Here is a 9,524-nt window from a genome sequence, read left to right on the forward strand (position 1 = left end):
AGATGGCAGTGGGCTAGAGAGACTAGATCATTAGAGTGGTCCTCTCCCATTGTAAATTAGCAGCTCTGCTGAGCTGATCTCAGATGAGCTGTGTGCTGCAAAGGAGGCAATTGCATTTTTGAATCTGGAATGGTTGTTATCCGAAACCTAACTAGAAGACAGTGCAATTGAGAGACAAAGCAGCAGAAAGTTGCAGCAGCCCAGCCTATTAAACATTATTAAACTAAGAGTGATATATACCCACCCCTCAACCCTATTTTCCCACCCACTTTCTATTGAAAATTTTAATGACACATTTAACCTTTTATAAAATGACTTTTGAAACCCTAACAAAATTAATTATTATCTTCTTTTTTTATGGCCAAAATAACATAAATTCAACATTTTGTTTCCAATTAAAAAAAAAAACTGTTATCTTTAATATGGAGGAGAAGTCCCAAAAGGCAAAGAGAGATTTTAGGAGAAGGATATGAGAAGTTGTGAAAAAAAATGGCGGATGCAGCCAACACACTAGCTCTAGTTGCTCCTTTGTTAAAATTAGAAGAAAAAACAAGACAAAAAATTGAAAATTAGAAGGAAAGCGAAGAGCCACGCCCACCTCGTCCAATATGATGGCAACCATCCTTTACCATTTTGGTGTCTCATCCCCAACCTAATCTTTTCTTTTCTCCATCTTAATTGAACCCACTAATAAACAAACTCAACCTCAACCCAAATCGTCCTTACCAGTCTAGAAACGACAATCGATTCGACCGAGTATGTCGCTCATTTTCCTCGTTCCCATTGAAATGGGCCATGTCAAGGCCCTCTCTTCCTCCAAATTTCCAGATAGAAAAAGTTGGCCGGCGGTGGGAAGGGGGTTGCCATCAAATTGGGTCGGGTGGTGTGCTTTTGAATTTCAATTTTTGTTTTCTGTGGAAAAATAGTTGAAAAATGTATCAAGGACATTCTAGGAATAATTGTGGGTGTAAAGAGAGTATTATGCGTTTTTAACTTTTTATGGTAGATGAGAATATAAGGTAGGTGAAAAGATAGCATTGAGGGGTGGGCGTAGTAGCACTCTAAACTAATAAGTGGCATTATTTCAAATGCTCAAAAGCCGAAGGGTGTTACACATCACATGCATTGCTAGGTCGTATCTAGAGAGAATTGATTAAACAATGTGTATAAGCTGTATAAGGATCCTTTTTTTAGCAAGGTACAAAATGCATCGTCAACTATTCAAGGAGTTTTAGTCCCGATTAGCAAAGAAGTAGAAAAGCTTTCGGGTTATGAATTGGGAATAGAACCAATGTGTTTGGGAAGTACAGTGATAAAAAGGAGATTAATTGGCTCTTTATCTATAGTCCGAATTGGTGAAATGAAAGAATCCTTAGAAGTTATTCATCATGTGCTTCTCTCAAATAAAAACAAAGAGTAATACTAGGAAGATCACATTTTTATATCACATTGATGTATCACATGACGTGACAAATGATGAAGACAACCGACATCCAATCAAATAAATTTATTAATTAACATGGCATAAACACATCACTTACCATATAAAATTATAAAAAAAATATGATCTCCTTAGTATTTTCTTAAAAAAAAAAATTCAAATATAGAAAAAAAGCATGATTATTTTTTGGAGTGCAAATATCTGTGTGTTTTTTATGCTCTCTCTCCCTCAAGCTCAATGCTAATGGGAACTTTTTCTTTTGGGAGAGAATGGTTAATTATTACTGCACTAGCTGCAAGCATGTGGCACACCAAGTCAAAAAACAAGACAAGTGGAAGGGTGATTAAACAAGGCAAGTGGAAGGGTGATTTTTCCTTGTTTTTTTTTCGTTTCTTTGGATATCAATATGGAATTAGCCCGTGTATGTTACTCCAACTGTTTTTATTTTGAATACGAAGGTTTTTGGTAACAATTCTAGGAACTTGTAGCTAGCTATTTTTCTTTCCCTGAATGAATATTAAGGAATGGGAGATAGAAACTAGAAAGAGCAAGTTGTGGTGTCATGAATCGTTTATATTTTATATATAAGCGATATTTTATACTAGTTTATATTAAAGGAAGACTAATGAAATGAGCTTCAAAAGTTTGCATTTTAACCAAAAATCACTCTATAATTTTATGAGTAAATTGTAGCAATAGTCCCTCAACTTTAATCAAATTGGAGCCATGGTCCTTTAACTAAAAATCCATTATCATTGGTCCTCAACTTATCAAAATGTGTAGCTATAGTCATTTTCATCAATTTCGTCAAAATTTTGTCAAAATAAGTTATGTTGGAATAACCATTTATATAATCATTTGTATCTAGTTAATGTTGATGACATGCCTTTTCCAAGTTTATTTTTCAAACCATTGGCCACTAATTTCTTGGCCCCCCCCAAAACCATAGATGTTAGTGTGCAATTTCCAATTGAGCTTCATCTGTTGTCCATTGTTTTCTCTGCCATGGTTAATGAAATAGTGATAGTACTAGTGTTCAGTTTAAGAAATAGTTAGTGTTTAGTTTACGAAATAGTGATAATATTAGTGTTTAGTTTACGAAATAGTGATAATATTAGTGTTTAGTTTAAGAAATAGTCAATGTTTAGTTTACGAAATAATGATAGTATTAGTGTTCAGTTTAAGAAATAGTGATAATACTAGTGTTTGGTTTAAGAAATATTTAGTGTTTTGTTTAGGAAATAGTGATAGTATAAGTGTTTGGCTTAAGAAATAGTTAGTGTTTAATTTACGAAATAGTGATAGTACTAGTTTACAAATTAGTGATAGTAATAGTGTTCGGTTTAAAAAATTGTCAATGTTTAGTTTACGAAATATTGATAGTATTAGTGTTCAGTTAAGAAATAGTCGGTATTCAGTTTATGAAATAGTCATTGTTCAGTTTAAGAAATAGTGATAGTACTAGTATTCGGTTCAAGAGTTAGTCATGATTTGGTTTGAGAAATAGTTAGTGTTAAGTTCTAAATATAATCAGTGTTCGATTCTAGAAATAATCAATATTCAGTTGTAAAAATAACTAGTGTTAACATGACATGACACAAACTTAAAAAAAAAATTGTCCAAACTAAAGATAAAATCACTATTTCGAAATTAAAATAAGCATTGTTTATCAAACTGAAAAATGAAAAATTTTCTTTATTTTTTTGTCTTGTAATATTATTACTTAGTTTGTTCCAAAAAAATTATGAATTAATGGTCCAATAAACATACAATAAAATAAAAAGTAAAAATTGTAATATTTATGGAGTAAGAGCAGAGTGATATGAGAGATGAGAGGAAAAAAAAAAAAAAAGTTGATGTGAATGGGTAAGATGAGAAGAGAGAAATTTGATGAGAATATGTGAAAGAGGGGAGAGAGAGAGAAGCTAATAACGGTGGAGGGAAAATGTGTGTGATTGAGTGATGTGACGCACGAGTTAGATTTTGTTTTTGATTTTTTGTTTTTTTAATTATTATGTTAAACTTTTGTCATTTTTATTAAAACTTAAGTCTTTTTTATTAAAATTTAAGCTTTTTTTTATTAAATAAAGTTTGTGGATGGTTTTTGGTTAATAAAAAGTTTAGAGAAACCCTTTTCATTAAGGTTAAAGGAGCATAGGAGAGTTTAAATCCAAAATGCAGTAGGTTGAAAACAAAGGCTCTAAGTACCAGAATAATACACCACTTGCATTGATCCTTTTATCTTTTTAGGTAAATTGATTGTTCTTAAGTTTTACAAGAATAATGATTAACTTGCCTTTTCGTGGAGATTAGTGTGCAAGGAGAAGAAAAGAAATGGACTGAAATCACTTCCCATATAAATATTGTGCTTGTTCCGGCCACCAGTTGACCATGATGCTTAGGAGAAGGTACATAGTTTCCTAAATTATGTAAATACTTCCAAAACTAATATATATATTTTTTTTCATAAAATGTTTGAGTAAATTGTCAAAATTCCCTTTAAATTTGTACTCGACTTCCGATTTCTCTCTGGATTTTTTATTAGAACACAAATACTATTATTATCATATTTGTACCGCGTTTCTAATAGAAATATGATAAAAAATGTGGTAAGTGTAACATTACTTTTATTAGGAAATTACTCAAATTAATTTTGATTGAACTCCTATAACGTTACTCTATACCCAAACTGTCTACCCTCATATTATTTTTTATTAACCTACAAATATCTCTTTAAATCCAAATTTAATACCTAAACTACCCTGACAAATCCAATCTAATAAGTAAATTATCTTTAAACCTAGGGATCTTTTGATATAGGCGCCTCAGTTTTGAATTTTCTAGATCAAACATCCATGTCTTTTAGTGATTTGATTAAACTTTTTCTTGTCATAATTTTGGTGCTATATGCACATTATATTGTAACAAAATTCCTATAATCTAGCCTTTTAATTACACTCTCCTCTGTTAAAGATAATTGTAAAATATATATATATATATGTTAAAAAAAAAAAGTTGGTTAGATTCAATTTATTTTCACAATAATACTAAAATTTCGAAATAATTATCTACAATTGAAGATATTTTCTTTCCAAAATAGTTTAAAATATTTTTAAATCCCCCAAAATCAAACGTACCCAAAAGAGTTTTTTCTTTTAGTACGTTAAGAGAAAATAGGATTGAGAATAATATAAACAAACCAATACACAATGTGTACAAAACAAAAATAATGTATCAATATTAACAATATGTATCAAATCAAAGGTACCAAAATTGCAAATAAACGTACAAATTAATGATTTTTGTAAATTCAAACATAGTCAAAGATAATATATACATAATATATTGTACCAAATAATAATTCATCAACAACTATACTTAAAAAAAAGGGTAAATTACATTGTACCCCCTCAAGTTTGGAGTTTATTACAATCACATACAACATCTTCAAAACATTTCACTTTCATATCTCACCTACTATTTTATTTCAATATAGTACCTCCGTTACATTTTCCATCCATTGATCCGTTAATAGCTAACGTGGCAGCCACAGTTGTGCCACGTGGCTGCCAAATGTGTGACATGTGGCAAAAAAATAATTTTTTGTTCATTTAAAATATTATAATAATTTATCCTTAAAAAAATTATAAAAAAAAAACCCAAATTGAAACCCACCTCCTTCTCCTCCCATCACCACTGCAGCCCTTCCCCATCACCACTGCAGCCCTTCCCCATCACCATTGCAGCCCCCAGACCACTCCTCCCTCTTGAGCCCCCAAACCTCTCTATTCTCTTCTTCTCTCTCCGAACCACCATAACTCTAGTATCTTCTTCCTCTAAGCGAAAAACCTGCAAATCCATTTGAATGAAACCCTAATTGATTGCTAAAAAAATCAGTACCTTCAAACAAAGTGGGACCCAAACCCTCCCTCCTTCCTTATTTCTCTTTCATCTCTCTCCCTTTCTCTCACTACAATTTTCTTCAGCATATCTAGGTTGCGAAGCATAGAAGACGATGAGGTTCTCGATCTGGTTCTTTTCAGCGTTGGGGAGGCGGTCTCGTCCGAAGAGGAGTTGGGAGCGCATACAAACAAATCAAAGAGGAGTTGCAATTGTAATGAGAGAGAGGGAGATAAAAATTCAAAAAATTGCAGTGAAAGAGATGAGAGAGCAAGGAGGAGGGAGGGAGAGTTTGGGTCCTCGGTCGCGAAGTGCTTGAGGCCCTTGATCTGGTTCTTCTCGGCGTCGGAGATGGGATTTCGCCAGAAGAGAAGTTGGGGGCCCATGGTGCGAGGCAGTAATTGGTGTGGAGGGATGCCTTTGCGCGGTGGCGAGGCTCCAAGGATAGAGAGAGAATGTGGAGAAGCACTGGAAAAGGATAAAGATGTCGATGATGGGATGGGGGAGGAAGAAACAAGGGAGAGGAAATGGATGAATCCTTTTTTTTCAAATTTTTTTTTCTGGGTAAATATTATAATATTTTTAATGCATAAAAATTTATTTTTTTTGCCACGTGGCACAAATGTGGCAGCCACATCAGCTCTTAATAGATCAATGAATGGAAAATGTAACTAATGTATTATATTGAAATAAAATAGTACTTAAGGTATGAAAATGAAAAATTTTGAAGATGTTGTATGCGGCAAAAAAAAATATAATTTCACAAAAAATTAAAAAAATTACATGGAGCTTTTATGTTGATCGTCAACTATTTGAAAAGGCAAAAACCATTTGGAAAAAGAAATAATATTAAATGTTTGCATAACAAAAAAAAAACTGTGATCGAAAAAACATATTTGGAAAAAGAGAAAATATAGTTTAATTACTAATATCTCCACTAAATCAGGAAAAGTCCATCCTGCAGATAAAATGATAAATTCAAAATTTATTTTAATTTTAAAAAATAGAGATGACTATTGGTCAAAGCACTTTAATCAAATTTTAAAAAGGCACAGATGTTTAATTTAAATGATATAGAAAAACTGTAAGGGATTCTAATTTTCCCTTACATGTAAATAAAAAAATAAAAAAACCAAGATTTTACGATGAAGCTGAGAGAGAAAACGAGAACATCATAGGAAAATTTCTAAAAGTTGCAAATTCTCTACCGAATCAACCTATGAGTTGAGATATTCAAAACATTTTCTTAGTTTGCAAAAATTTAGCATTTTCCAATCATACGAAGAATGAAATTCTAGAATTGGTGATTTCGTTGATATATTTATGCACATATAATACAAGAATTTATACAACAACTGGAAACTATTCTAGGTAAAAGAATTGTAATTTAAGGATAATTATCCTTGGTCTCCTCTAGCACGCTATTTGCAGGTAGTACACAACTGCTCCTAAATCCTAAACATAAATAATTATCAAAAATCAATTCATATCTTATTTGGGGAATCCAAACCTTCACATCACCATTCGTAAAAAAAGTTTGTTTTTCTCTATGACGTCTTTAGGTTTTAGTCAGCATATAGAACGTAGGAGAAAGATTGTGTAATAGTAAGAGTTGATTATTAGAAGTAGGTTTATTGATAAATTTTGATTCTACTATTAATCTCATCTTGTACTTGATGATAATTATATGATAATGCAAAAATAAAATTCACATTAAAATTTAAGTTGAATATATAGTGAGATTATATGGGTTCAAAGAAAAATTTCCTTTCATTTAGTTTCTCCATATAACATCCAAATTTTCAATAAGTAAAGGCATTTTCGTCACATGAGGATAGATTGCATGGAAGAATGACCAAACTACCTTTAAAACTAACATGTTAGTGTATGTAACTATATTTGACAGAAAAGGAATGCTAAGTGGGCTCTCTCAAATGTAAGACTCTTTATATAATTTTTGTCACTTCGCTGTTTAACTTCAATTTGCGTCCCAACATTATAAAACGTTGTGCCAAAAAATATGAGGTGATAGAGAGTCTATGGAGAGTCTCACTTCAAGAGAGTCACCTTAGCATTTTTCTTGACAGAAATTTAATGGAATGTGGAAAAACTAGACAATAGATGGAAAATTAACTAAAAATTTAGGTTGCCTTAAATCTATTACAAAAATTGTATTAACTAGACAATAGATGGATTATGTTGGCTTGATGCAGTCTACCCATCTTTCTACTATTTGTCGTACCCCTCTCAATCTCTCTATAATTTTCCAGTAGATAGGCCCTACAACACTTTTTTTTGTCAAACAATAGATTTTTTTAGATCAAATGTTAGATTAGGGAATTGACGAGGTTCGAACCCACGCCATGGTGTAACATTCCTCTTCACCACTGTAGTATAGGGCCACTTGTGCCCTACAACACTTTTTAATTTGTTTATATCTTGCCACATCACATATGTATGACATTCACTAATTATGAGTTGGGTGTTTTAACCATTCAGCCATGGATGCTTAGTGGGGATCCTCGTACATGGTGAATAATCAAATTCCAATTGAAATGAAATCTTTAGGATAAATCAATGCAATCTAGGACTCAATGAAAGGACTTCAATTCAAATCCTGGATTTTTGAATTGAGAGAGATCCAGAATTCTCACTATTTCTTAGATTCATGGACCAAATTCAATTCAGTGGCATTTTTATTCACATTTTCTCCATCAAGAACGTTTTATAAAACTCTTGGACTCCCGAATTTGGAGTAGGATTTTTTTACAGATGTATGACATTGCAATTAAATTACAACTTTGTGTATGAAATTTTAAAGCTTTTATAATGTTTTTGAAGTTGTAATTTCACCCAAACTTAATGATGTAAATCGTAATTTACAATAAAATAAAAATTAAAAACAAAAACCTTAATTTCATAGTGCAATTAGGGTTTCCTAGTGTGCAACCTGATTTCGTGTGCCTTGAAGGAGTTGTGAGGATTGTGGGCATGCTATTTAAAGCGAAGCTAGCAATGCAGTAACCCTATAGCACCAGCCTATCGTATGAATGATCAATGGCTGAGAAAAACAAGTCGCACATGTTAGAATTTGTATCTAAATTCTCAGTTATGAGAGCATAAAATAAAAGAACAAAATTGGAAGAACAAAATCTGGAAAATTCTTCACTTAGAGAATGTTACTCTAGTGATGCTTCATTGATCATTCACGCTGAGCTTGTGAGCTCACAACAGTACAAGCATATTACCATTAGAGGAGAGAGAGCTATACATATAAATCAATCACAGCCCTCCATTTAATCTAGTCTATGAGCTAATTACATCTTTAATTCTTCTAGCTTATGAGCTACTTAACCAACACTCTCCAATAACAATATTACACCTAGAAATTCACTATAAATCAGTGAACACATTTATATTTCAACACTCCCCTTTAAATGGTGCACTAATTTCACTCCAAACATACTTCTCAAATAGTTGAACCTTTCCCTTGACAAAGACTTGGTAAAGATGTCAGCTACTTGTTCACTTGTAAGACAGTACTTTAGGTCAATCTTTCCTTGATGTAGTGCATCCTTGATAAAATTGTACCTTCTATCAATATGCTTTGTTCTTTGATGGAAATAGGGTTTTTGGTGATTGCAATCGCAAATGTATTGTCACACCATTTGTTTGCATTACACCAAAGCCTTCCAAAAAAAATCAAGGCCAAATAGCCTGAGTGGTTGCCTCTGATGCACCGATGTATTCAGCTTTTGCTGTGGATAGTGCAACACAGTTTTGTTTCACCGAGGCCCAAGAGAACATTCCACTCCCAAATAATAAAGCATAACCTGATGTGCTTCTCATGTCATCTTCTGAACCACTCCAATCACTGCCACAATACCCTATTAGGACTGCTCATTTCCCTTTTTCATACTCTAAACCATACTCCAGTGTTCCCTGCACATATCTTAAAACTCTTCTTACAGCACCAATATGTTTGTTGGAAGGAGAGTGCATAAACCTTGCCAACAAACTAGTTGCATACATCAAATTCAGCCTAGTTGTTGTGAGATACAACAAACTTCCAGCAATTTTCATGTACTTTGATTCATCTGCAAGTCCACTTCCATCCTTCTTTCTCAACTTTTCATTTGGAACCAGTGGAGTGCTCACTTTTTTTCAATCCTGCAGTCCAAAC

Source organism: Pyrus communis, chromosome 13 (assembly GCF_041283825.1).
Source record: "Pyrus communis isolate YQ-2024b chromosome 13, ASM4128382v1, whole genome shotgun sequence".
NCBI classification, from domain to species: domain Eukaryota; kingdom Viridiplantae; phylum Streptophyta; class Magnoliopsida; order Rosales; family Rosaceae; genus Pyrus; species Pyrus communis.